This window comes from Ixodes scapularis, unplaced genomic scaffold (assembly GCF_016920785.2).
Source record: "Ixodes scapularis isolate PalLabHiFi unplaced genomic scaffold, ASM1692078v2 PGA_scaffold4__175_contigs__length_147842914, whole genome shotgun sequence".
NCBI lineage: Eukaryota > Metazoa > Arthropoda > Arachnida > Ixodida > Ixodidae > Ixodes > Ixodes scapularis.
This window is the reverse complement of record NW_024609879.1, coordinates 58,023,979-58,050,933: the sequence shown is the minus strand read 5'-3', so window position 1 is coordinate 58,050,933 and position 26,955 is coordinate 58,023,979. Positions and strand designations below refer to the sequence as shown.

General features: G+C 46.9%; 1 pseudogene; it reads right to left on the bottom strand.

Annotated features, from left to right (window-relative positions):
* Positions 1-7,602: 7,602 nt before the first annotated feature.
* LOC115313449 lies at positions 7,603-26,674 on the bottom strand (annotated as a pseudogene).
* Positions 26,675-26,955: the final 281 nt, after the last annotated feature.

Below are 26,955 nucleotides of genomic sequence, written 5' to 3'. Positions count from 1 at the left end.
TCAAAATAAAAATGACATTTGTGTACATGAAGGCACCTTCGACGTAACGAGCTCAAAAACTTAAGTACTTCCGGTTTCGACCGGACAATCCCTTTAAAGCGTAACGTCGGCCTAACGTATACGGTTTAACGTCAGCCCAGCGCATACCCACGTCCCCCCTCGCGTCAAGCAACTGCGCGTACCGGTTGCCGACGTTAGACCTCAAAGCCTAACGATACGCCTATACAAAACTCATGTTTACAAACAAACCGGAGCGCCCCTAGCGGACGCCACTGGCGCCGCGCATGCGCGATGGGGGTGTGGGCAAGAAGCTCGCCGTCGCCCATAAACCGACCATTGGAATGCGATGTTGTCGACGTCGGTGTGAGTCCCCTTGCCATTTTTCGCGTTTGAATTGTTGATGCTACGTCTTCCTGGCGATGTCTGACTACTTGAGTGGCGTCAGCGAAATTACCGAGGCTCGTTACACCGCAAAACGTCGCGTGAATAATGTGACATGTGGCGATTCATTCCGCGTGGACGCTGCAGTGTGTATTTATTTATTTTTTTTTATTTTACCCTCAGGGCACATGGCATTACAGAGGGGAGTGGGAACAATAGTAAACATAATAAACAATTGAAACAAAATATACAACACTTAAAGAAAAAGGAACATGAAATTGACAATAGATGTACAAAAATGTGCATGGTCATTAATTGATGTGAGCGATACAGGTAAGCGATGCCAGTCTTTGGAAGTCCTGAGTATAAAAGAGTCATAATAAACTTTAAAGTGGCAAAATGGGACACCGACTTTGTGACGATGATCAAAGCGTGCTGAAACAAAGTAGGGGGGGGGGGGGGATGATTAGTTGTGATTTAAGCTGAGGAATATGGTGATAGATTTTATGAAAAAGACAAATACGGGAGACTGTGCGACAATGTGCGAGGCCTTGGGAGTAACAAATTATCTTTCTTTGACGTAACGCTTGCGGTGCGGTTATAATTGGCCATTATGAAACGTGCAGCTCTGTTCTGATTACCTTCAAGTGAATCAACGAGGTAAAGGGTAGAGGGATCCCAGATGGAAGCTGCATACTCTAGCTTGGACGTAACTAGTGTTTTATAAAGGAATAGTTCTAGTGTTTACAAAGGAATAGAAAGGAACGCTAAAGCCTGCTTTGCATGTTGAGATTTCGTTCGCAATTTTCAATCGCGACTCCACTCGGACTGCAAAAGCTTGAACCGTAGCTGAGATAGTCGAAGTCGATACTGAAAATCGCAAGCAGAATCGGACCAAGTGAATTATGGATAACAAGTCGGTGATGGTCACTGGAAACAATGTTCAACATCTTTGTGTATCTACTGCTTACATCGAGCCGGGTTACCAACCTTCAAATTTAAGTCTTTTGAGGCCTGCACTAACTTCTTATCGCAAGTACCGAGCCAACATTTGACCTACGGGCCGGCGTCGTCTAAGAGAGCAGACGACAAGCAGAAACGTTTGAAAGAGCAGACGACAGCTCGAACGATCAGGCCGCCGTTTGAACTTGAAGATGCACTGAACGTAGTCCGCAGGTGTCCGCCACAACTTGACGGTTTTCTGGCGTTCATCTTGGAACAAAACAAATTAGTCTGATGACCTCAAGTATCCGTGAATTTAACCCAAAGTGCTTCCCGCCCAAGCAATCGTTGTCCGACGGCGTCTGCTCTTCCATTTTCACGGCACATATCCAGATTCTCGGACGAATCACATAAAAACTGAGGCTTCAAACTTTTCACGACACTTTTGGTACGGCCCCAGTCGCGGCGTTTTGACGAGAAGGCAGGTTTTTCTCTGGTTCCTTTCAAAACAACGCAGGAATACATGTCTGGCATGGGGCTTCTGCCCACAGCCCCAGACCGGAAGTGCGACCGACGCGCCACCGCCGCGCCGTGACATCACAGAGATGAGTTCGTGTATAGTTAGGCCTAACGTAAAGCCAGCGCGTACACGCGTAGCCCCCCCCCCCCCCCCCCCCTCCCTCTCCCCCCTTTTCCGCTGCGCCGCAGCAATTCGACTGACTCCTTAGCATAGATGACGCCGTTGTTATGAAGCCACATGACGCGTCGCGGCCAATGGTAATTTAGGTGCCGTACCGCATGTACAGACAACGTCGGCTTCACTCCATGGGACAGTTCATGCATTCTCATGTTTAAACAAATCTAAAATGTTACTCTGGACAAAAAAAACTTTTTTTTTTCTCAGGTTACAGCATTTCGTGATTGTGACTGTATCTTGCTGCACGGGCGAGACGCTTGGGCGTTTAAGTCGCGGCAGAGAAACGCTATTCTAAAACTCTCTTGCGTAGCATGCGCTAACGCAACCGCTAAATGTAGCGCTAGCGTACGCCAAACTTGCTTACGTTATTCTCAAACTCCCTAATAACATCGTCTCTCGGGAACGGCTTGGGAGGGACGACTTTTACAGATCTTTTGGATTCCGTGCGCATTTCGACCGGAATTTTTGAGCAATTCTGTTCCAGTCGCTTTCTCGACATATATCACAGCGGGAATCGCCTTTCTAGAGCTTTGTACTCTCACCTGCCATAAAGTACTTTACTCTTGTCCTTCTGTAGTCCATTGCAAAACGAGAACGGCATGGCGTCTTTTTCTAATACCCGGTTTTCTGCACGCTCTCGTTGCCTTCCACCGTGCGCTGGTTGCGCGAGCACGGTGCAAGCTCACGAGCCTCCTAAGTGTTATCGAAGCCAAGAAGCTCGCGTTCGAGGCGGGACAACAGCTGAAATGTGTCCCTGCCGTTTTAAAGGGGGATACTGAACCAAAGAATTTAGTGTACATAATAAGTGGCGCACGTTCTTTCCACGAGCCAGCAGCAGCCGGTGTGCGCGAGCATACGCGACGAAAATGACATCAAAGACCTCCAGTGAAATGCATGGGCTTCGGGCCAAAGTGGAATAAAGACAGGCTTTTCATCTCTACAAGTGAAAGCTACGTGCTTGTGAGACCAATTAATCGCTTACCTTTTGCACCAGACACCACTGTGTAGATAAAAACATTCTCTTTATTCTCCTTTGGCCCGAAGCCCATACATTTCACTGTCATCTTAACCGCGAATGGAGGTCTTTGACGTCATTTTTGTTGCGTGTGCTCGCGCACACCGGCGGCTGCTGTCTCGTGGAAAGAGCGTGCGCCACTTATTATGGACACTAAATTCATTGGTTCAGTATCCCTTTAAAGCAGTATCCACACAGGGAAATCCCATGAGATATTTCCCCGGAGCTCGCATGTCATGTGACGTGATGCATGTAGGAGGGAATGCTCGGGCGGTACAATTTTAAACAACACCTGTTTGGCGGCGAGTCAATTTTTTTTTTTTTTCACGGTATTTTGTCGGGAACCACTTTGGCTTCAAGATTAGAAACCGCAAGCTTCGGACTGCTAACGCTGACCGTGTAAAACCTCGACCGTGTAAAACAACGATGCTGAGAAGTAAGTTGCGTTTTATCGCCTATCATGACGTCACACATATTCCTCCGCCGATTTCTGCCCCGTGCGAGTATCGCTTTGCACACCGTGTGAGCTATACTGAAGCGAGCTGTGACTGTGCTGCCCTTGTGGGCTACTGCGCTTTCGAAGATTGTTTAAAGTGACACTTATATGAAAAAAGATTTTTTAGCTTCAATGAAACACTCTTTTTTATCTTTTTTTCTTTGAAAACTTTTTCCGAGCAAAGTTTCTGTGTTGTGGGTATGTTTTTACAGCCGGGAGTTAGTCTGCCCCAATGGGCGTCTGCTGTCTCAGCTGTACAGTGTGTCTCAAATAGTGGCAAGGCTCTTTCAATCAAGCACAAAAATCGGTTTTCTACCCTATCGTGCTAAGATTTTGTGCAGCGTTGCCCGCAGGTGGTTCATTTTTTCTCTAAAATTGACGAAGAGCGAACTTCAGGAAAAAGTAAAAAAAAGAAAGAAGGCTTAACTCCTATGTAAACACAGCGAAGCCATCGGTCTTCAAACAGTAGGGTGCCCTGTTCGAAGACCGGTGGCTTCGCTACGTTTCCATAAAAGCTAAGCTTTCTTTTTACTTTTTTTTTTTGCAAATGCTTTGAAGAAATTCTTCACCTGGTGGGTAACGCTGCACAATATCGGAGCGTGATAGGTTAAAAAAACAATTTTTGCGGTTGATTTAAAAAGCCTAGCCGCTATTTGAGGTATCCTGTAGATGAGCAATTTAGCCAGTGCACTACAAGCGCTAGCCTGCGCTCTTTAACGTGCACCACGCAGAAGTGATATACGGCTGCACGCCAGTGCGATGCACATCCAGATAGAAACTGGCAGGGCTGGCGATTGATTCCTGGGCTTAGGTGAGTTTCATAAACCCACCTAAGTGTAAACATACCATTATAAACTCACCCAAGTGTAAACGTACCATTATCGCTTGCAGCGCTCGCGAGACGTGTCCGTGAAAGCGGCGTTCTAGCGTTCCATCATGCACGAGCTATGGTTCAATACAAGCGTTTCTCAGCGTTTTACGATGTACGCTAAAAAGAGACCGGAAGGACTAAACATTCAACAAAATCAGTCTGCCACCCTTTACACTTTTCTGTTGATTTCTTAGCTTGACATTTACGAGCAAGGTGGATGAGTGTCAATTACGCACAATTAAAACGTGACCTAAAAATAATCGCTTTGGGAGGACAGGTGCGCTGCAAAACTTTAGGGCTACTTGCCTTTCGAAGCGAAATGACTGCAACATACCTGGACAAATTTATGAACGCCCTATTGCTACCTGCCAAATGGCTCGTAAATTTTTGAAAGGGTAAAAACAGCGCAAAAACGACACAGACAGAGAAGATGTACAGACACAGAGCGCTGACTTGGAACTGTACATTTCAAACAGACCGCTGACTTTCAAGTGTTTAATATCGCAAAAGCTTACCCCTGTAGGTATCTTTCCGGCATACCGAGAGCAAGCCCTCCTCTTCTTGCTCAGGGGTTAAGGTGGCATCATAACGACGCCGTGCTCTGATTGGTTTTGATTGGAGGGACAGTGGGTAGACTGCAATGATATATATATGCCTTAACGTCTACCCGACATTTTTTTTTTTTTTTCATTCAGCCAATAGTTTTTTTGCTATATCCCCCAAGCACCCTGACCGGCACTCGAGGAATCATGGGAACGGTGTTCCTTCAGCTCTCTAGTAATCGGTAATTTTGACAAATTTTATGGTTACACAGTCTTGAGTGTAATTTTTGAGTCACACCAAACAAGCGTCGTATAGAGCTCAAGAACCTGTCATATCACTTTTAAAATTTCTTGCCAATGTCAGAATTTTCGATACTGTGCATACTGTCCTCCCTTCAACCTGACTGAGCTGCAGAAATCGCTTACAATATTATTATTCTCGTAATTTTGTTTTAGCAGCAATTGCTTAAAAAGCAATGAATTCCCAATAACCAAAACCAGAATTTAGCTCGGATTCAGCGGGGCTGTTTATAGCATTTTTAGCGTTTTTGACTTAAGCGTCTTTGAAGCTGTACAAAAATAATAATAATGTCAGAGATTTTCGCAACTCAGCCAGGTTGAAGGGTGGACAGTATACAAAGTATCGAAAATTCTGACATTGACGAAAATTGGTGAAAGTGATATTATAGGTCCTTGGGCTCTATACGACGCTTGTTCAGAGTGACTCCGAATTACACTTAGAACTCTGTAACCATGCCCTTGGTCGAAATCACCAATCACTATAGTCGGTTACAAGTCAAGAAGGTAGGAGAAGCTCCTCCCACAAGTGTGATGCGCCTGTTTCAAATCTCTCCGCAGTCGAAAGAAGTGTTCACTGGAAACGCTCCTTGTTCCGCTTCAATGAATTCCCACTTGTCTCCGATCCCACTTTTTAAGAAAGCGACCTTTGTATTCATCGGAGAGGGAACCGAGCCCCTGAAAGCAGCCTTTGTATCCATCGGGGGGGGGGGGGGGGGGGGGAAGCTAATCCCCGAAAGTCGTATTTGTTTTCATCGGTGGGGGAGAACTCTAATCTCCCTCTCGTGGCTTCCACAATGCTAAGTCAAAGTCGAAAGATAAAGCAAATATGTACAGAAAGGCAAGCCCCTCCTCGCGCGTTGGCCGCGACGTCACGGAAACGGTGGGACGCTATTGGATGCGGAGGTGGCGGAGGGATATCTGATTCCCTTTGAGGGGCATTTGCCGCTACCTTCTTAACCTGTAACTGACTATAGAGCTGAAGGAACAACGTTTTCATGATTCCTCGAGTGCTGGCCGGAGCGCTTTGGGGATTTAGTAAATGGTCTATAAGAGCTCGACATTCCGACATCAACGCAACCCCTGTTCAAGAAGCACGCGAACTTTCACTCCGCATTGGAACCATGGTCGCAATTACGACGGTTGCACAGTTTACAGAGCAGCGAAGCCGTTTTTGCGGAAACGAACATCTTTTTTCAGCATCAGCACGCGCAAACAAATCGATCAAGCCGAATCAAGCAAAATGGTTTGCGTGGGACATTATGGGCAGTCCCGCTACAAAGCACCTGCACACCACCTCCGAGGGCGGTGTGCAGGTGCTTTGTTTCCTGCAAATCAGGTCGGTTGAAGAGAACTTCCCCTGAGCACCTCGGTGAAGGCAAAATGACTCGCAATCCTAAAACCAGACAACCTGAACGAGCCGCGCAATTTGAGCACGCCGCAAACGTCGGCAGCCAGGTTTGTTATCGTTTTAAGCCAAAGCGGAAAAAGCAGTCTCGGGATATTTTAAGAAAACAATAATGACTCTTTCTAGATTGTTTGTTTCTCAAACATTGAAAAAGAAAATACAGTCTGTAACAATACTATGATGGCCAAAAAGAGAAACAAGTTTCCAACGAACATTTCACACGTCAATCATCCGTCCAATGGATGAGAGCCGAGAAAAGGCGCCTAGCTTTAGCTAACCACCTATCGTTATGTGCACGGGATCTAGAGCAGGGCTATGCCTGCAACTAAATTGCATCGAACAACGTAAATATTGCACAATATATATATATATATATATATATATATATATATATATATATATATATATATATATATATATATATATATATATATATATATATATATATATATATATATATATATATATATATAAGTATATATATATATTTCGTTTGTGGAAGAACTTAAAAAAAACTAGTGCTTTCTATCTAGGGTTTTAGTTTTTTTATTTTTCATTTTCCAGTTTTTTTAAGTCGTGCTTAAGGCACGTCCGGCGATAGTCCGGACATTTTGTCTGCAACGAACAGCGCGCATTTAGTCTGACGTCTGTACGAGCAGAGCGACTGCAGCTTTGCACAAAGATTAAATTAAGAATCCTCACTGATAAAAAAAAATGCGATGGAGCACAAAGAATACCCAGCGTTACGTATAATAGTCCGGTTCCCCAACATGGCGGTGGCCGATCGAGAATTTCCCGTGTCCGCAATTGTGGAGCGGAAAGGCAAGATTCAGAAAACTCGTCGTAGAGATGAGTGCTTTGCTCTCTATGTGTTGTTCATGTTTAGGAATATAAAGACCCAAAAGTGTTCGAGTGTTCTTCCATCGCCATTTTATTGCGTACATTGAGTCAATTTAAAACAGTTTCTTGGGAGGAACGTACGGATGGAAGTCGAGGGAGCCACTAGGAAGGTGCTCGTGGATCCAATCTTGACGGTTATAACAAACGCCGTTGACGCAAAACTGCAAATACAGTAGCACGCGTTAAGGGCTGCACAAACAGGACACGCTTTCTGGTGAGCACGGCAAAAAGCGCTTGTAGGCTTCCCAAGAGATGGAAATGTTGCGGAGCGCGCGTTCGTTTTTCGCGAGGACATCAACCTTGCAAACAGAACGCATTCCTTCTCTCCTCGTAGCTGTCGTCCCCTCCCCTTCCTTGTTTTCAGGGTGCTGATGACTGAGAACAACAGCGGAGGCCTTGACGACTGTATGAGTGGATGCGTCCTGGTCCTAAGGACACGGAGCTCCCAAAATATTTTAAGATCCTGTATCGCATATGTAGGGTGACCCAAGTCACCAGGCTCGACTTAAAATGAACCGTAAAAATAGACGCCTGCAGGTAGCAATCTATACTTTTCGTCAAAGTTGTATTTCACAGGTCGAATTTTCTTGTAAAATTGAAAAGCGTAGCACTTTTTCTGTAAAAAATAGGGCCAAGACACTTGCCAGGGTCTACGGCGGGTGGCGGCGCAGACGACCAAGTCCAGTAGCGGGGAGTGTTTGGTGTTCGTATTAGTAGATGGCGCTACCTCCTTATCGCAACAGCTCGCGACCACCGTGGTTTATTAAAATGAACATAATTTTTTTTTTCAATGTACCTTTGGTTGAAAGATAAATCCGGATAAGAAAAGCAAAATCTTAAAAAAGAAAAACGCATCTGCATAACGTCGGCGCTGTTGCTGCCAGCGGATTTCCTCTCCATGTCGTCTGCCTTCTTTCGCTGGTCGGCTGAACTTTCGGGCGTTGCTCCTGACGCCATTTATCAATACGAACGCCAAACACACCTCGCTACTGTACTTAGTCGTCTGTACAAGTTTCTTGGCCCTCTTTTTTATACAGAAAAAAGTGCTAGGCTTTTAATTTTACCAGAAAAAACCGACTTCTAAATACACCTTTGACGAACAGTTTAAATTGCGACATGCGGACTTCGATTTTTACGGTCCATTTTAGATAAAGCTTGGTGACTTGAGTCACCTTAAATATCGCGCAATGCACTCTCCGCCCCCCCCCCCCCCCCCCTTTCCAGAAAACAAAGAAAAAGAAAAAGGCTTATGGGTGGGAGACTGTAAACACCGCGCGATACATCAAGATTTTCTTTTTAATTAAACAATTTACCACACAGGGCGCTTGATTTTAACTCGAACTTAATAATTAACTGTAACGTGTTAATGAACTTGTCAATTATTGGTCTTAGGGGTCACATTGCAATTGCAGTTTTGACGGCAATTATTATTAGAGATCAGACCAGTTGAAGAAATTGGCGAAAAGTTGGTTTCTAAGATATTAATCGACCAATTTTTGCGTTTTTTCGCTCGATCTAAGAATTGAACTCATAAAGAGTGCTGCAAGCCCCTCCCACAATGACGGTTGGAACAGTGGCGTAGTCGTTGGAATCATGTCGTCGCTATGCCGACAGCGTCTCCTTGGGAATCGCGCCGACGAGACAAGCGAAGCTGTGTCTGAAACAACAACGTCCCTCTCTAAGCGTCATTGTAATTAGTGTTTGCGGTGCATTTTCTTTTCTTCTCTTTGTTTTTTTCTTTTTTGCACAATTTTTAAGTCAGGCGGAAAAAAAAACCAAAATGGTTATATTATTAGGGACTTTTAGCAAACCGTAACCGTGTTTCGCGTACGTGCTGCATGCTGGGGTGTTCCCTCCATGTCGTTTCTTCAGTCTCAACGCTGTCGCAGGCTAGTCAAACGCAGGTGTCTGAACCGACATTAAAGGGGCACAGAGACCTCAAAGGTCCTATTTGTTTTTGCCGTCAAAAACGATGCAAGCTGTAGTATTAAACAGCTAGAAACAAACAAAAATACCAGAACGCGCGCCTTTTTATTTTTGGCGCCCTTCTTTCTCGCTCCTCACCTCCTCGCTTCTTTTTATTTGTGTCGTAATCGATTGTGAAATTTAGAAGCTTTGTAAGCGAAATATCTATAATATTTACCAACGGCATCCGTAAAACATTTTTTCTTTTTGTGTGTGTAACGCAATTGCGAGCGCTCTACGGCCCTTATTTTTGAGATACCTAAAATCGTAGTCCGAAGTGATGTCGCATCCTTACTTAATTTTTACCCTCACTCGGAAAACAGGGCGGCGCTCGACGCATGTAGCACTGAGGGTGATCGGTGAGCAAAGGAATCGTACGAAGTGGTCTATTTTAGATACCCGACGTCCTCTGAAACATCTAAAAGGAAATCGTCCAACAGTCGAAACAACTGGGTTTGGTGTCTGTGTGCCGTAGTTTCGGTTGTTACTCCGCCGGGACAGCCTTTCACGCCAAACCGGCGTGACGTGACCCCTCCGGTCACTCAGAAAAGTCCACTGCGCGTATTCTTCGGCCTCACACCGTTTCAAAGAATTTGAGATCGCTGAAAGGGTTCTAAAGGAATTTCAAACTCGAAAGTGAAGCGTCGTCTGCTCACGGCGATAGGGGGCACTCACGGAGCGGTTGATAACGGAACGCGGGCGAACACGACACGGAGGCGTGGGAGACACTGGTGCAGATTGCGCAGGAAGTTCAGATTTGGCTTTTGGAAATTATTTTTTTTTACTTCACAAATTCATCGTTCCAGAGCTTTGAATCTTGAGGACAATGTCCAGGCATCGTTTTCAATCGTTTCGGGAAATAAAAAAATAATTTTGACCTGTCAGTGATACAAAAAAAAAATGTTTGCGTAAAATTTATTTTGCGACACGCGTGTCGCTTACCAGACTGATTTTAAAAAAAAATTATTTTCGGGAGTCGTTTTAGGCTTGTTGACAAGCTTGCATTTGACTGCGACTGACTGAAACAAGACTGCTTTTAAACCTCTTATGACGGCTTAGGACTGGATGTGCACTAAAGGCCCGTTCACACACGTGCAACCGAGTACGACCGTAAGAGACAATGCCGTTTTTTAAGCCTCTGACGACGTCTTAGGACCAGTTCCGCAGCAGCGCACCCAGTCCTAAGACGTCGCAAGAGGCTTAAAAACCGGTCTTGTCTCTCTCGGTCGTACTCGGATGCAAGAGTATGAACGATGCTTAAAGCGCGATCCAAACGAACGCGTTTTTGTGCGGGGGTGGGCCGTTCGCTTCCCGGAAATAGCGTATTTCATGATGTCGCGCTCATTCCATGCGCCTTCCGGGTGCGCATAAGAGAGTTGGATGATTTCCACTTTTTTATAACGCGCAGGAAAACGCGCTGTGGCGTTGTAGGGTGCTCGTCTCCCATACCCTTTCCCGGCCAATGGGTGAAGGGCACTAGTTCCGGGTTCGCGTTTCTTCGCCGTCTGGCGCACATGCTGGCCGCTCGCCCGAAAGCGCTCCGTCCTAACCAACGCGCATGCTTGGAACTCTGAATGCACGCCGAAAACAGCAAGAACGTCACAAAATACGCAATATCCGGGAAGCGGACGAGCTACCTGCGCACAAAAACACATTGGTTTGGATTGCGCTTAATGCAGCCGGTGGTAAGCAGTCACGAGAGACTTAAACACTGGTCTTGACTAAGTCGGTCTTAGTCAAATGTGAATGTGTGAAGGGGATTTTAACCTTTCCCGTCGTAACCAGAGATAGGTATGTGAACGTCTTAAAACCACTTGCTCCAATAGTCTATTTATGGTCATAACCTATATTATATGTAGTCCCTAAGCATCCTAATAGAAACATATTACATTCATGTGTGACCGATGTCTCTATTGCAATCGGTAACAAACACCGATTGCCTCGGAATACTCTCGTTGAGACCTGAAGGCGCCGCCGCTAGAGGAAGGACAGGGTTCTGCCCTTCCTCAAGCCTCGTCCAACGGCGACCTCTGGTGTCTCGATCTTTGATACCAATTTTAGTAAAAATATCGCCCAAGCATGAATTTAATGTTTATTTTTTTTATTTCTTAAGATTCTTAAAGCCGGTAGATTAAATTATGAGCATAAACAGCCTATCGCAATAAGTGGTTTAGTGTCCATCCTCTTTTGTTTTAGAGCGCAGCTCTTAGGCGCCTGTTCCCGGCTTGAGCGGCGTCGGTGTCGCCGTCAGCGTCGCCGTCGGCGTCGGCGTAACCGCAACCCTCGTAACCCTCGTGAGGGTTACGAGGGTTACAAGGGTTAATCTCATAAGGGTCACCCTCACGAGGATCACGAGGGCCACGAGGGTTACTTACCCTCGTAACCCTCACGAGGGTTACGAGGGTTAGTTACCCTCAAAAGGGTTACCTTGCACGAGGGTTACCCTCACGAGGGTTACTTACCCTCGTAACCCTCACGAGGGTTACGAGGGTTAGTTACCCTCAAAAGGGTTACCTTCACGACGGTTACCCTCACGAGGGTCACGAGGGTCACGAGAGTTACCTTCACGAGGGTCACGAGAGTTGCCCTCACAAGGGTTACTAGGGTTACCCTCACGAGGGTAACCCTAGTACGGCGCAGCTCTTAGGGGCCCGTTCCCGGCTTGAGCGGCGTCGGCGTCGGCGTAACCAAGGTCACCCCAAGGTCACGCGACCCCTCAAGGTCATCCCAAGGTCTTGGCCCCAAGGTCACCCTAAGGTCACGTGACCCCCAAGGTCACGTGACACCCAAAGTCACGTGCCCCCCCCCCCCCCGAGGTCACGTGACCACCCCCAGGGTCACGTGACCTCCCCGATGACGTCACCGGCATCCGCATCGTCATCGTCATTATCACTGATGACGTCATCAGTGGCGTCACTGATGACCTCACCGGCATCCGCATCGTCATCGTCATCGTCACAGATGACGTCATCAGTGACGTCACTGATGACGTCACCGACATCCGCATCGTCATCGTCATCATCGCTGATGACGTCATCGGAGTCTGCATCGTCATCGTCACTGATGACGTCATCAGTGACGTCACTGATGGCGTCACCGGCATCCGCATCGTCATCGTCATCATCACTGATGACGTCATCAGTGACGTCACTGATGACGTCACCGTCATCCGCATCATCATCGTCATCATCACGGATGACGTCATCAGTGACACTGATGACATCTTCGGCATCGTCACGTGACCCACCAAAGTCACGTGACGGTAACGATTGCATCCACATTCCTCAGGTGTTTGTTGGGCCTTCCAGCAGAGGGTGGAGATGCCAGTCCTCCCTTTCACCAATGCTCACTCGAAGTCCGTTAAGCATGCATAGTAAGTTCACTTTTCAAGTCCTCATTCTCCGAGTCGTGCACGCATTTCTCCGAAAGTAGCCTCAAGTTGCAGCAGCAAAGGTTTGAAAAAGCAGGTTTTCCTGCCGACCTACTTCGTTCCACCCTTGAGAGGTTCATTATCAAACCACAACTTCCGCAAGCTGTTTCAAAAAATGAAAGCCGTTTACAACTCCCTGTAACGCCGAATTAGAGCGCAGCTCTTGAGGAGGAGGATGGAAGGGTACTGGGGGGTGGGTCAAGTGACCTCGGGGGGCGGGGGGTCACGTGACCTTGTGGGTCACGTGACCTTGTGGGAGTCACGTGACCTTGGGGCGTCACGTGACGTCGGGGGGTCACGTGACCTGGGGCCACGTGACGATACCGATGACGTCATCAGTAGCGTCACTGATGACGCCATCAGTGATGATGATGACGATGCGGATGCCGGTGACGTCATCAGTGACGTCACTAATGACGTCATCAGTGATGATGACGATGACGATGCGGATGCCGGTGACGTCACCAGTGACGTCACTGACGACGTCATCCGTGCCTATGACGTCAACGGGGGGTCACGTGACCTCGGGGGGTATCCCCAGGTCACGTGACCCCAGGGGGGGTCACGACCTGGGTAACCATCGTGACCCTCGTGAGGGTAACCCTAGTAACCCTTGTGAGGGCAACTCTCGTGACCCTCGTGAGGGTAACTCTCGTGACCCTCGTAAGGGTAACTCTCATAACCCTCGTGACCCTCGTGAGGGTAACTCTCATAACCCTCGTGACCCTCGTGAGGGTAACCCTCATGGAGGTTACCCTCACGAGGGTTACTAACCCTTGTAACCCTCAAAAGGGTTACCTTCACGAGGGTTACCCTCACGAGGGTTACTAACCCTCGTAACCCTCGTGAGGGTTACAAGGGTAAGTAACCCTCGTGAGGGTAACCCTCGTGAAGGTAACCCTTTTGAGGGTAACTAACCCTCGTAACCCTCGTGAGGGTTACGAGGGTAAGTAACCCTCGTGGCCCTCGTGATCCTCGCGAGGGTAACCCTCATGAGATTAACCCTCGTAACCCTCGTAACCCTCACGAGGGTTACGAGGGTTGCGGTTACGCCGACGCCGACGCCGACGCCGACGGCGACGGCGACGCCGACGCCGACGGCGACGCCGACGCCGACGCCGATGGCGACGCCGACGCCGACGGCGACGCCGCTCAAGCCGGGAACGGGCCCCTAAGAGCTGCGCTCTAAAAGAAAGGTCGTTTCGCTGTGATTCCCTACATGCACAATTCCGCGCACCGTTTAAGGTCTATCGCGTCCAAGTTCGACACGAGTGTGGCTTTTCCTTGTCGTGTGCGCCTCAAACAGATGTGCAAAAAGGTTAATGGGAGCGACAGTCCCCGAGGGTGCAATGTAAAACATGCCAAAAAGTTCGTAGAATGCGGAGAAAAGAAGGTTTATTCGATTCCACTAAGCTGTGGCAGTCAACACATTGGACAGACTGGGAGATTCGTCAACCACCGACTCAGAGAACATAACTTGGAAGCATCAAAGGATTCAACTGAGTCGTATCACCCCATTGTCGTTCACAGCCACACATGCGATGACTGTACTCCTCATTTTTCTGATACTAAAATACTGGGCGCGCACAACAACAGATTTGGGAGAGAGATCATCGAATCATTTGCAATGGGGACTGTTAACAACAACATTTCTGCACCTTCATTATCATTGAAAAAGACAGAGGTTGAATTCTTAACACCAGAGATGACTAGAATACTGACACCTCGTCTTGACGCCACAGCTTTTTAAACTCTTATATTTATAGTACATTTCCCTTTTTGACAATGACAAAGGTCCTATTCTAAGTAATCGGAGATAACTAGATTACTGATGCGCTTTTCAAACTTTTCTGTTTAGTGTATTCCCTTTCCTTTATAACTAGTATCTCCTTTCCCTCTTTGAGAACGTTGAGACCCTTGGGGGGCGGTTTTATCGTTGTGTCATTCTATGTTGTTGCTAAATGAAAGATGTCCTTTTCCCGTCCTCGTCCTCTCTGTTTTATACTTTCAAGTTTTGTATTTATAGGTAACGGTCCTTATTCGGGTTTAAGAGTAGCCGGTTTTCAAGAAGCCGCTCCCGTCGGCGGCCAGAATGACTTTAGTGAATGTCGCCAGTACGAATTCAAAAGGAAACACAGAGCCTAGTAAGCATGAGTTGATGCTGCTCGAATACGTCTCTGCTCGTACTCATTGAGCTCTGTCCTCGACGGTGCCACTCGCCGTGCTTGTGCGTTTCGTCGACACCACAGGCGATGCCAATAACTAATCGTCTGCATGCAAACTAACGGGCAAATGGCGTTTAGGGAAAATACCCCGTACCGCTGAGGCTGCAACATCACTGACGTATAATGCCGATCGCCGAGTACGTCACGGTGCGGTAAGCACACTCAGGTGTTTCTGCGCGTGTAAACCCCCCTGCGTGTATTTCACTCGGGCTGAGGCGCGAGCGAAAAGGATATCTTACACTTAGACAGCTGATTCCAACCAGCCTCAAAACGAGCCTCAGATCGTGTGGCAGTCCGCTGTAAGTTGCTCTCACCTACAGAAGAAAGAACAAAACGCGAGACATGTTAATGATATCGACGAGTAAGAACCTTAAATATGCCGAGATGGGCAAAGACAAATTCCGCCGTAATCAAAATGATGAATTACAAAATAAAAAAATGCTGTATGGTAACTGACAGCTATAAAAGAAACCCAGGGGGTGGCATATTTTTTCACGCTTTTTGCTCTCTGATTGGTCGTTCGGCGTCTATCGATGCAATCTGTTTGGCTGCGAGGAGATAAGGAGATGCCTCGGAGGCTTGCACCCGCCCTGCTAATGCGCCATAGCTATAGAGTTCTGCGTGCATAACAGTTTGATCATCCGCATCTGATCCGCATCCGAACCGCGTCCGAAACGCTCCTGAGTCTTGGTGGATTGGCTGAAAAAATTGCTGCATTAAGAAGAGAAGAATGTTATAACGCGGTTATCTTAATCAAATAATGGAAAGTACAAATGACGCGTTTTCAAACCGGCAGAAAAGTCAGTCAGTGAAGATTTCAAGCAATGGGAAAAGAAGTGGTGACTTTTTCAAGTCACGGCAAATTACTTTTTTTTTTCCTCGAGTGATATTGGGCGTCCAAAGTCACCACTCTCGATATAAAATGGACCGTAAAAATTGACGCCTGCGCATAAATATCTAGACTTTTCGTCAAAGGTGTATTTCACAGGTCGTTTTTTTTCTTGTAAAATTACAAAGCGTAACTCTTTTTGTCTAAAAAATAGGGCCAAGAATCTTGCCACGCTCAACAGCGGGCGGCGACGCAGACGACCAAGTCGAGATGCGGGGTGCGTTTGGCGCGCGTATTGATAGACGGCGCCTCTAGCAGTGTACGAAGGTGTACCCGACCAGCCGAAGAAAGCAGATGACGCGCAGACGGAATCCGTTGGCAGCAAAAACGTCGTCGTTATGTAAACGCGTTTTTTTTTCCTTTAAGTTTCGCTTTTATTGCCCAAATTTCTTTTTAACCAAAGGTACATTTCAAGAAGATTATGTTCATTCGAATAAACCATGGTGGTCGCGAGCAATCTTGTTAAGGACGTAGCGCCATCGGTCAATACGAGCGCCACACCCGCCCAGCTACTTGACGTGGTCGTCTGCGTCGCCACGCGTCGTTGAGCCTAGTGAGTTTCTTGGCACTATTTTTTACAGAGAGAAAGCTATGCTTTGTAATTTTACAAAAAAAAAACACCTTTGAAATACACTTTTGACGAAAAGTTTAAATTGCTACGTGCAGGCGTCAATTTTTACGGTACATTTTAGATCGAGCCTGGTAAATTGGGACACCGTATATAATAATTAAATACTTTTTTTTAACTAAGAGTAAATGTAGCTGTAATAACCGTAAGCAATTGCTTCTTTTTTCCAGGTTGCGCGTACAAGACTGGTTCCACCTCGGTTAAACGAGGTTATGCCGAGCTTCGGCTATCGTGCATTCCCCACGTGCATCAACTTGGACTTTCTGCTCAAACTGCTAACATTGAATGGACGTTGTGGAGGTTGAACATAAGACATTTGTTTAATGTCATACGAATGGACGGACGAATTTAACTTAAATTGTGAGCGATATTTCGGGTTCGTAGAACTTCATTACATACAATCTTGCCACTCAGCCGTAGTGAGATAAGTCTTACTTTGGGGGGAATTTTGTTGTAGGAGTGTTGAGTTTGAAGGTGAAATCCATGGACCAGCTCGGAGCACGGGAAGCGAATGCTTGAGCTGCAGAACCTGGCGATCCCGTGTTCAATCTACACCTTTGCCCGTTTCAATCTTGATGGACATCATACCGGCGTGCGGTCGTGTATCACTATAGTGCGTGGTGCTGCACGTTAAAAAACTCAGGCTGAATAACTAGATAAATTGCTCATCTAGAGCCTAGAAACACGTCGCCCATTAGAGCTAACTAACTCCTTTCTATATAAATATATACGTAACAAAATTACAATTATTAAAATCCAAACACGTTCGTCGGTTCGCGGTGTATCTGTTCTGAAACTTTGCGTCTGTAGCCGGCTCATGCTGGCTATGTATCCCGATCACCTGGCCTACAGAAATGAGATAGAAATGTACAAAGTTTTGTGTTTCACTTTCTACATGTTGAATGAGCAATTAATATAAGATTTTTAAGATTTTCTTTATCTAACAAGATATGCAAATTTATGTAATAATCAAAATGGCGATATTGTCTCATGTAGGCACGCGTCAGAAAGTGTGGGCGTGCCCAACTTGAGATGCAGCTGTAATACGCATCGCCTGGATAGAAACTAAATGAGGCGGTTCGACGTTACCTGCGTGGCTCATGTGGGTAGCCCAAGTCCAGGGTGTCCACACAAAAATAAATGTTAGTGTTTTAAGTTTTCTTTACCCAAAAATAAATCTCACGTTGCCAGAATGTAGCACTCGCGGTCTGGACGAGATACCAAAGCTTCCAAACTAACCGTTATCTGATTAAAAAGTTTAAGCGATTTTCCGAACTTTCTAATGAGAAAATGGCGGCTGGCGAAACCCAGGAATACATGGGGGTGAATGGCGCGCCAACTTCCGCGAATTAATTTAATTTTCCCATCGAAAGTATTAGAAAATTATTTTTAACTTGTAAAAAAAAGAACAATTATTATGAAACTTTACAATCTCGTCCGGCTACTAGCGTTACTTACAAGTTACATGAGAAGATGAGGGTGGGGGGAGGGGGGAGGCGGCACTCTGTGGGTTTCTTTAAGGAAAGCTCAGGTTAGCTGCCACAGGTGGCCCCCATGAGCCACCTTAGGCAGCTAAAAAGGGAAGAGGGGGGGGGGGGGGGGGGGGACTGTCGAGAGTTTGAAAGGGAGGTGCGGGGCCGAAAAATAAAGCAAGCTCTGCTGCTACTCAATTCCCTCTACAAATGAACATTTTGTTTCGAGGTTCTTCGTTTAGATGAGCACGGAAGCACCTTTCTTCTTAATTTTTTTTTTTTACAAAACATAAGTTTGTCAAATATAGTAACATAGAAAACTGCAGTGCGCGAACGGAACGTATTGGCAGATGGAATCGCAGAAACAGCTTTAAATTGACTCTTCGGGAAGAAACGTGTTCATACAATGTTTATTTTTATAACATTTATTATGTATTCTTTTAGATTTCTTCCATTCGCTTAGAACGCATTTGGCAACTATGCGGGCACGTTCCCACGATAATAAGACGTAAAGCTCCATTGAAAAAAAAAGAAAAAAACAAAAAAGAGACGGATGCATGGTCACCCCTTACATGGGACATGCCAGTCCTTTACACGCTGGAGTAACCCCATTTCTCTTACAGTCGTGGAGTGTTTCTGAATCCAATGTCACGCAAATGCACTGACCCTCAAATATCGCGGAGTCTCTTTAATTCACAAAAAAAGCAAAGCCTAGACCAATTTTTTTGCTGCCTTCGAGAAAATAAGTAATGGAAACGTAGGAATCGTACAGGAACATCATGACGAAATCATAAATGCATAAATATAGAGCGATTCATGGTACCAGCAGGCAAAATAATTTAAGCATATATTTTCGGCAGTTCGTAAATGGCGTACTGAGCATTAATGTGGTCACCTACGTCAAACAGAGGCATAATAAACCGGCAAATCTACAATAAAATAAACGCGTGTCTTTCTTTTTTTGTATTTGCGGCTTTTTATGCGACCAATCGGGGCCTGAAAAAAGTACAATTCATTATCAGCGACTAAAGATATGCCTATCACTGAAAATACAACAAAGCACACTTTTGTTTGTTGTTCTATATTTTTAACTGCGGGGCTAATGCTTTTTTTTACTTACTCCATTCAGCAGAACCGTCATGTAAAGGCGCTGCTCTCCGATAGTCTTAAACAAGTTGCAGTGTGAGTGGTCCGACAAGAGAAATACGTTAACGCAGCGTGTCAGCGAAGGAACTGCATAAAAAAAGGAAGTAATTGTTAACTTGGTCGGTACCGATGAAATACTATCCGGAGCGCAAGTTCGTCTGCTTCTTTCGGGGGTATGCGGACGTTAGAACGGTGAGCTCTGATTGGCTCTGATTCTTAGAGCAGTGGGTAGACCTCAAAGCAAGCTGCCTTGAGGTCTACCCAGTATCCTTCATTCAGAGCGAATCAGAGCTCGGCGTTCTGACGCCACCACAACGCCTGCTCAGGAAGCAGATCAACTCGCGCTCCGCATTGTTTGATATTGCCAAGTCAGTTACCAAGGAGACCAGAAAAATATGTATGGGTTAGAATTTTATTACATGCATATTGCGTGTCGTCACAGGATACAAACGGAAGAAACGCATTTCAGCTGTTGTCCTGCCTCGAACGCGAGCTCCTTGGCTTCATTGACATTTAGGCGTCTCGTTAGCTTCGACCGTGCTCGCGCAACCAATGCACGCTGGAAGGCAACGACACCGTGCTTGAGGCAGGGTGTCCGAAAGAGGCGCCATCACATGAGAGTAAAGCTCCAAAAAGGCGATTTCCGCTCTGATATGTCGAGAATAAAGGCTGGAACCCAAGTGCGAAAAAATTCCGTGCGAAAAACGCACGGAATTCGAAAGATGCAGAAGTCGTCCCTACCAGCCGTTTCTCGGAGAACGATATTATTTGCAGCGCAAAGATAGCCAGCAGGGTTTCAGCGCGAAAGCATTAACTGTCCCATGGAGCGAACCGACGTCATCAGCTTTGAAAGCACGCCAAACGTTGGTCAAACGGAACCTAAAATCCCCTCTTCCAAGTGAAGCCGATTTCTGATAGATTATGCTCCCGTTGGCTGGCGTGCGTCATCACAGAACGAGGCTCCCATTGGCTCTCGTGCGGCGTAGTTCCAAAGAAAGCCCCCGGAGAAGCCCTGTCCATGACGGCGCAGCGCACGCAGCGGCGCGGCTGCCGGTAAAAGGAGGCAGCAGTGTCAGCAGAGCCAGAGCCCGCCCGGGCAAACTCCGGAGAGGTCGCACGGCCGAGCTCAGCGCAGCGCGGCGTGGCCACTTCGCGAACGCGCCCGCTCGGCCGTCCACGTCACTAGGCCGCGGACTGGCTGAGAGGGCGGAAGAACGACGTTTATGCTTTTGCATTCACAACTCAAAAATGCTTAGGTGTCCTCTGACGTTTTTTTTTCGTTGTTTAAAGTATATCCGTGATTTCTGTAAAATAAAAAATACAATAATGCTGTTTTTTTAGGAGATGACGCAGAGTTGTTATGGGATGGGTTTTTTTTGCGCGTGTATTTGAGCCTTGAAGGCTGAAACATATGTGAGAGAAACCAATCGATAAATGTGCGAAATTCGGAACACGCTTAAAATCGTACCACGCTACTAACGAAAAAGTACGAAGGTCAAATTGTTGGATTTCAATTTTCACCAGCATCGGAGAAGGGCTGTTGTCTGGAGGCCGCGACAAAAGGCAATGAGAATATCTGCTACCTTAAATCATTTTTTTGTTTGATATTTTTTTTTTTCGTTTTACTTTAAGGCGCACTGTGTGATTCCAGCAAGACAGGTCCGTGTGTGTGTCTTCTTTCTTGTGTCCGTTGTTTTCTGCGCCTTACACTATGCTTCCTAACCCAAACATATGCTCGGGGAAGGTCTGCCGAAATAGACCGACCGAAGGACTCTCGGGAATCAAAAGACGGCTCGTGTTTGTAAACACAAAACAAGCTTATATGTCTCGAATATTACGAACACCAGACTAAACTAGGCTGAAGGAAAAAAGAAAACACTCTATTGCCTCGAATTATTTTAAGTCTCGCCCACATTCGGGGTCGTTAAGTTTCGTATCTCATGAAGCCGCTGTCCGAAGTAGTATACCTGTGGGGGGCTTCGTAGGTACTGGTTGTGTGTGGCTGTGACACATATCTGAAAAAAAAATGCATTTGAAATTAAAATTTTGCATCAGCAGAAAAACAAAACACACACACACAATACGAGCTCCTTTCGTTCTCAATTCACTATCATCCGCAAAACAATATAAAATCGAGGTAAACGAAAACAAACAAAACTTTTGTAATTAAATTTACATGATATATTTATTGTGGATAGGCAATAAACACTGGCCGGTCAAAATGAAACATATTATTGTTAATCATCTATCTGAAAAAAACTACAATTTCCCAAAAGAGCACAACTAATCAACAAATATATTTCTCGGTTCTAAATCAAGAGTATAATACGCAATGAAGGGGTCGACGTTCGAGTTTTGATATTAGTGGGACGTTGGAATGTTTTCAGTGTTGCCAGTAGAGCCCTCGGCCTCTCCAGATCAAAATGGAAACTTAAATAACTTCGCGAAAGCAAAAAAAGAAAAAAAGACAGTTGTTTTTCCTGTGTACTTACTGTGTCTATTGATGTGTCGGGTCAATATTAGGGCAAATCGGTGCCTATCAATATTTCGCCGGAGTTTACCGTAGTTTAACAAGTCACGTGGTTGTGGCATGGCATAGACTCATTGAATGTTCCCAGGGCACCCAAACTCACAGGCTTCATTTCAAAACCGAGTCGCGGCGCAGCAGTCGCAAAGCGCGTACAGTGTGGCGTTCGTTATCGTGCGAAGGTTTAAATCTGCTTTCCTGGCCTGTGGCGACACTGCTTTTTTTTTTTTTTTAATAAAGTTATTTTTTTCGTTCTGCGTGGTGTGTGAGTTGCTCCCTGCTGTCTCGTCTTTCTTTCTCGCCTCGAAACAGATCGAAGTCGAGTGTTAGGCGTAGCGCCTGAGGCCTTTAGAGTTTGAAACGCAGCAGCAACGCAACCGGAGCGAGCAAGGGAGCCGGCAATCTTCTTTGCCGAACCAGATTAGCGGCTACTTGATATAAAAAAAATCTAGAGAAAATGCACTTTCCCTTCGGTTCTAACTCATCGGCGCCATAGCTCCCACCCGCGTGTACCCGCCGTACCCGCGGTAACGTATACACGTTTTAAATACATTTTTTGTAGTTTTGAGCTCATCTCCAAAATGGCCGAGTGATAAATTCCGCCGCGGGCTAAACCAGATAATCAGAATCGGATTCTGCGGGATTGACTTCTGGTAAGACGACTGAATGGAATTCGATACTCTGGGATCATACAGTGACTCTGAGCGCGGCATATTGTTCACCCGAAACCCCAAACCAATGTTATTCGGTGTAAGAAGGAATCAGAGGTAAAAACCCTGGCTCCTTCAGATGCCGGGGCGTGGTACTAGTCGGGCTCCTCATTGACTAAAACACTCAAAAACAAACCTACAAGCAGTCGTCCCAGAGTGTTTCGCTGGGCAGTAAACACGCTAAAGTTCCCGAGAGTCTTCGGTTGTAAAAATCACGAAGACATATTTGCCATAAGCATCGTATTTTGCGGAGAAATCGATAGTCATCTCGTGGAGCATAATCCGTATCTCCAGTGCATAATCCGCCCGATAAAACATTCCAATACACATCGTGCTCTATAAAAAAGGCTCGTTTTTGAAGCCTTAAGAAGTCTTTCAGTTTGTGAAGAACGGTGTAGCCTCAAGCTCTATCGCCACCTAGCGCAGTAAGAAGGTGAAAAGGCAACTGGGCGAAGAAAAGCTCTTTCGCATCATAAAAGAAGCTTAAGAGGACTCATAGGTTCTTTACAAAGGACCCTTTAGGGGGTACGTAAAATAACTTTTGAGGGTGCAAATTATGGACAAGGCGAAGAACCCCCAAGAGTTCTTTTACGACCAGATTTTAGAGCGCAGCTCTTATTGGCCCGTTCCCGGCTTGAGCGGCGTCGCCGTCGGCGTCGGCGTAACCAAGGTCATCCTAAGGTCACGTGGCCCCCCAAGGTCATCCCAAGGTCACCTCAAGGTCACGTGACCCCTCCCCCAGGGTCACATGACCCCCCGAGGTCACGTGACCACCCCCCAGGGTCACGTGACCCCCCCCGCCGAGGTCACGTGACCTCCCCGATGACGTCATCGTCACTGATGACGTCACCGGCATCCGCATCGTCCTTGTCATCATCACTGAAGACGTCATCAGTGACGTCATTGATGACCTCACCGGCATCCACATCGTCATCATCACTGATGAGGTCATCAGTGACGTCACTGATGACGTCACCGGCATCCGCATCGTCATCGTCATCATCACGGATGACGTCATCAGTGATGTCACTGATGACGTCACCGACATACGCATCGTCATCATCGCTGATGACGTCATCGGAGTCCGCATCGTCATCGTCACTGGTGATGTCATCAGTGACATCACTGGTGACATCATCAGCATCGTCACGTGACCGCCCAAGGTCACGTGACCCCCCCCAGGTCACTTCACCCCCCCAGTACCCTACCCTCCCCCTCCACAAGAGCTGCGCTCTAATTCGGTGTTACAGGGAGTTGTAAACGGCTTTCACTTTTTTTTGTTAGAGTGTACCTTGCAAAATGCGCGCTTTATTATTCTAGCTCCCAAAAGTACCTTGCATCATAAAAAATTCCTCATTAACAGAATGTAATTGACAAAATTTCTTACGTGTCGTTATATTGAACGATCTTGAAGAAAAAAAAGTATTAGTAATATAGTTTGCACATCATAATTTTTAGCTTTTAAACGAGTGTAGTCGGCGGAGCAAACAAATATGGTACATTTGATTTAAGGGAGAAACGTACATCGAAATACACCGCTCACCTGCGTTTGGAATCCTCGGGAGAAAAATTCACAGCAGCAGCAGCAGCTGCGGTGGTCGAGAACTCCATAGCGACGAAAGGTGTATGCCTGGGTGCGAAAGAGTATACGTTTACACATTTGTGTCTTAGAGCGGCCAAGCGCGTTCTACCAACTCCTCTTAAAAGATCAGGCCTGCGTAGCTCTCTTTCTTCCAGGCGTCATCAATAGTGAATACCAGCGGCGCCACATATCCTGCGTCACCAACGTCGGAAGCGCGACTTGCGTGCAGCGTCTCACAGCGAGCGCGACGCTACACGAGGCGACGCCAAGAATGACGCGTCTACCACTTTGCGGCAGCTCTCGTCGAGAGTGCGTTTGCCGCTAGGGGAGGGTTGGAGATCCACAAACGATGACGTCATGAGCAGGCCTCGTCTTCTATTGACGAGGAACCCGTTTGTTGTCCCCACACATAGGTGTTTACCGAACACAAGGACTGTGGGCATGCCCACAAGCCTTGTGGGCATGTCGACACTATGATGTTTGCGTCACCTTCTTCAAGAAAGCGCGGGGCACAGTGTAACGTAACGAAGACTAACAATAAACAAAGTGGCGTTTATTGTGGCCGTTTTTCAAAATTTACACGATCTTAAGCGCGAGACACATGCGCGAAAAATGCATCCGATCCGACGTCCGATCCGGCAAGACGACTGCCTGATCCGAAAAGTTTGGTCGCTTCAGACATCGGATCTGCAATCCGGCGTGTGTCCGACGTGCCAGATAGTTTCGCACGGCGGACGGACTGTCGGAAGCGTCCAGCCAATGAGAGCAAAGGCGTAGACTACGGGGGGGGGGGGGGGGGGGGGGGGCATCGGGGCTGGTGCCCCCCCCCCCCCCCTTGGGCCCGGGCCATGATCCTTACCGAGACGCTGTTTACGTGCCATGTAACGAGCTTCTAGTAGCGGCATAGAAACAAAATAACGCCCACGTTGCCTTTATTGACAAATACATGGGAAATGGAATACCAGCGTGTGTTCGTTAGCTTCAATCTCGAGTTCTTTTGAGAAGGTAACGCGCAGCACACCCCCCCCCCCCCCCCCCCCTCGGGAAAATGGAAAGTCTACGCCGCTGAATGAGGGCAGAGCTAGCGCGAACGTCATGATGACTAACTGACCCAGTTAGTCATCATGACGTTCGCGCTAGCTCTGCTCTCATTCAGCGGCGTAGACTTTCCATTTTCCCGAGGGGGGGGGGGGGGGGGGGGAGGGGCAGGCTGAGTTCACCCGGGGGGGGGGGGGGGGTTGTGTTGCGCGTGGAGAGACGAACAGGAGACCCGGACGGGCGACGGGAAGCCGGACGCGTGAATCCCGCTGGCCCATCCGAGAAAGATGGCCTCAACAAAGAATGGACGCGCCAGCTAGAACGAGCTCCTAATTTCGCTCGTGCGAGCTGAACCGTTATCCTGAGACCAGAGATCTGTATGGGAACGCGAACCTCAACTGGAGCACTTGAATCTCTTGGGTGAAGCCGAACGGATCGTCGCGTCGCATGCAAGGTCGGAAGCGTGGGTCTCAAACGGTCGCGTGCGGTGATTCGGAGCTGCGTTCGGACTGTCGGATCGGACGTCGGATCGGACGATTCTGCCGTCCATGTGTCTGGCGCTTTACTCCAGGGTCGGATACATCTGTGTTAGATTTGGAACACAGCCCTGTTAGTGCCCCATCTCTTTCGAAAGCAATCGTCAAAAAATACGAGCTTGTCCCAAATTCGGCTTTTGTGCTGAGCTCGGCATATGCATGGCGGCGCCCAGAGAAACGGTACCTGCAAACGTCTTATATCTGCAAGTTCCAAAACTTTTTTTTTTTTTTTTTGACAAAAGTTTTGCAAGGCAATAACAGAAAATAGGAGACACAACACCGGCACTACATTCAGCTGGCTGTTTATTGAAACAACACGAACTATTTATACATCGAATCGGGGTTCTCAAGCAGGAATTCAAATTCTTTACCTGTTAAGTAAACTGTCGGGACACTTATGCATCTGTCACTTCCTTTCATTCTGATGTTGAATGACTCATACAATTCTCTCGAGGTATTGTTTCTCAAGTACCCAAATTTTTCTTCTTTTTTTTTCATTAGAGGGCATTTATGGCAAAGAATAGCCAAATTGCCCGAGCTGGCATTCCTTACTGACAGCGCGTTCTCACCTGTACTGTCACTGACGCACCTGCCCGTTTGACCTTCGTACGCCTCACCGCTAGTCCTGGGAATTTCATGCACGACCGAGGAGGCGCAATCTATGAACTGTTTTGAGTGTTTCTTTTTGCACATGTCACCCTCATCTTTTTTGTTGTTCATTTTCGGGCAGAGACCAGACAGCTTTTGTGGGACCAAAAACACTGCCGGCACATCAAAATACGACTCCACTTTTTTTAGGTTGTGTGAAGGTGTCATGACGGGTCTCACTTTTCTTTCTGGACCTGGTTGCTTCCCCATAATTCTTTTTTCCTCTTAATCTTAGAAACTATAGTGTTTCGGCCTCCTCCTGAAGGAAAGGATCAGGGTAGCCCGACGATCTCTGGCGTCCCACCTGAACGATGTGCCAACAGGCCCATTTCTCACTATTGGCGAAAACTTGCAAAATGGGGGAAAATTCGAAAAGCCTTACCGCCCAATAAATTCAGCACAATAATAAAAAGGGGAGCAGTTTTACTGTTGTAGTTGTTTCAACCGCTCATAAATGGGAGCCACTTTAGTAGTATATGGATCTCGCAGGTTATCAACATTAGCGTCATCGGGATGTCTGGGGCTCCTGAAACAAGTCCTCTTTTCGACTTTTAATTTTGCTTAAATTTGCCGCTTGCATTTACACACTTCCTACGGAACGCAGGGCTGG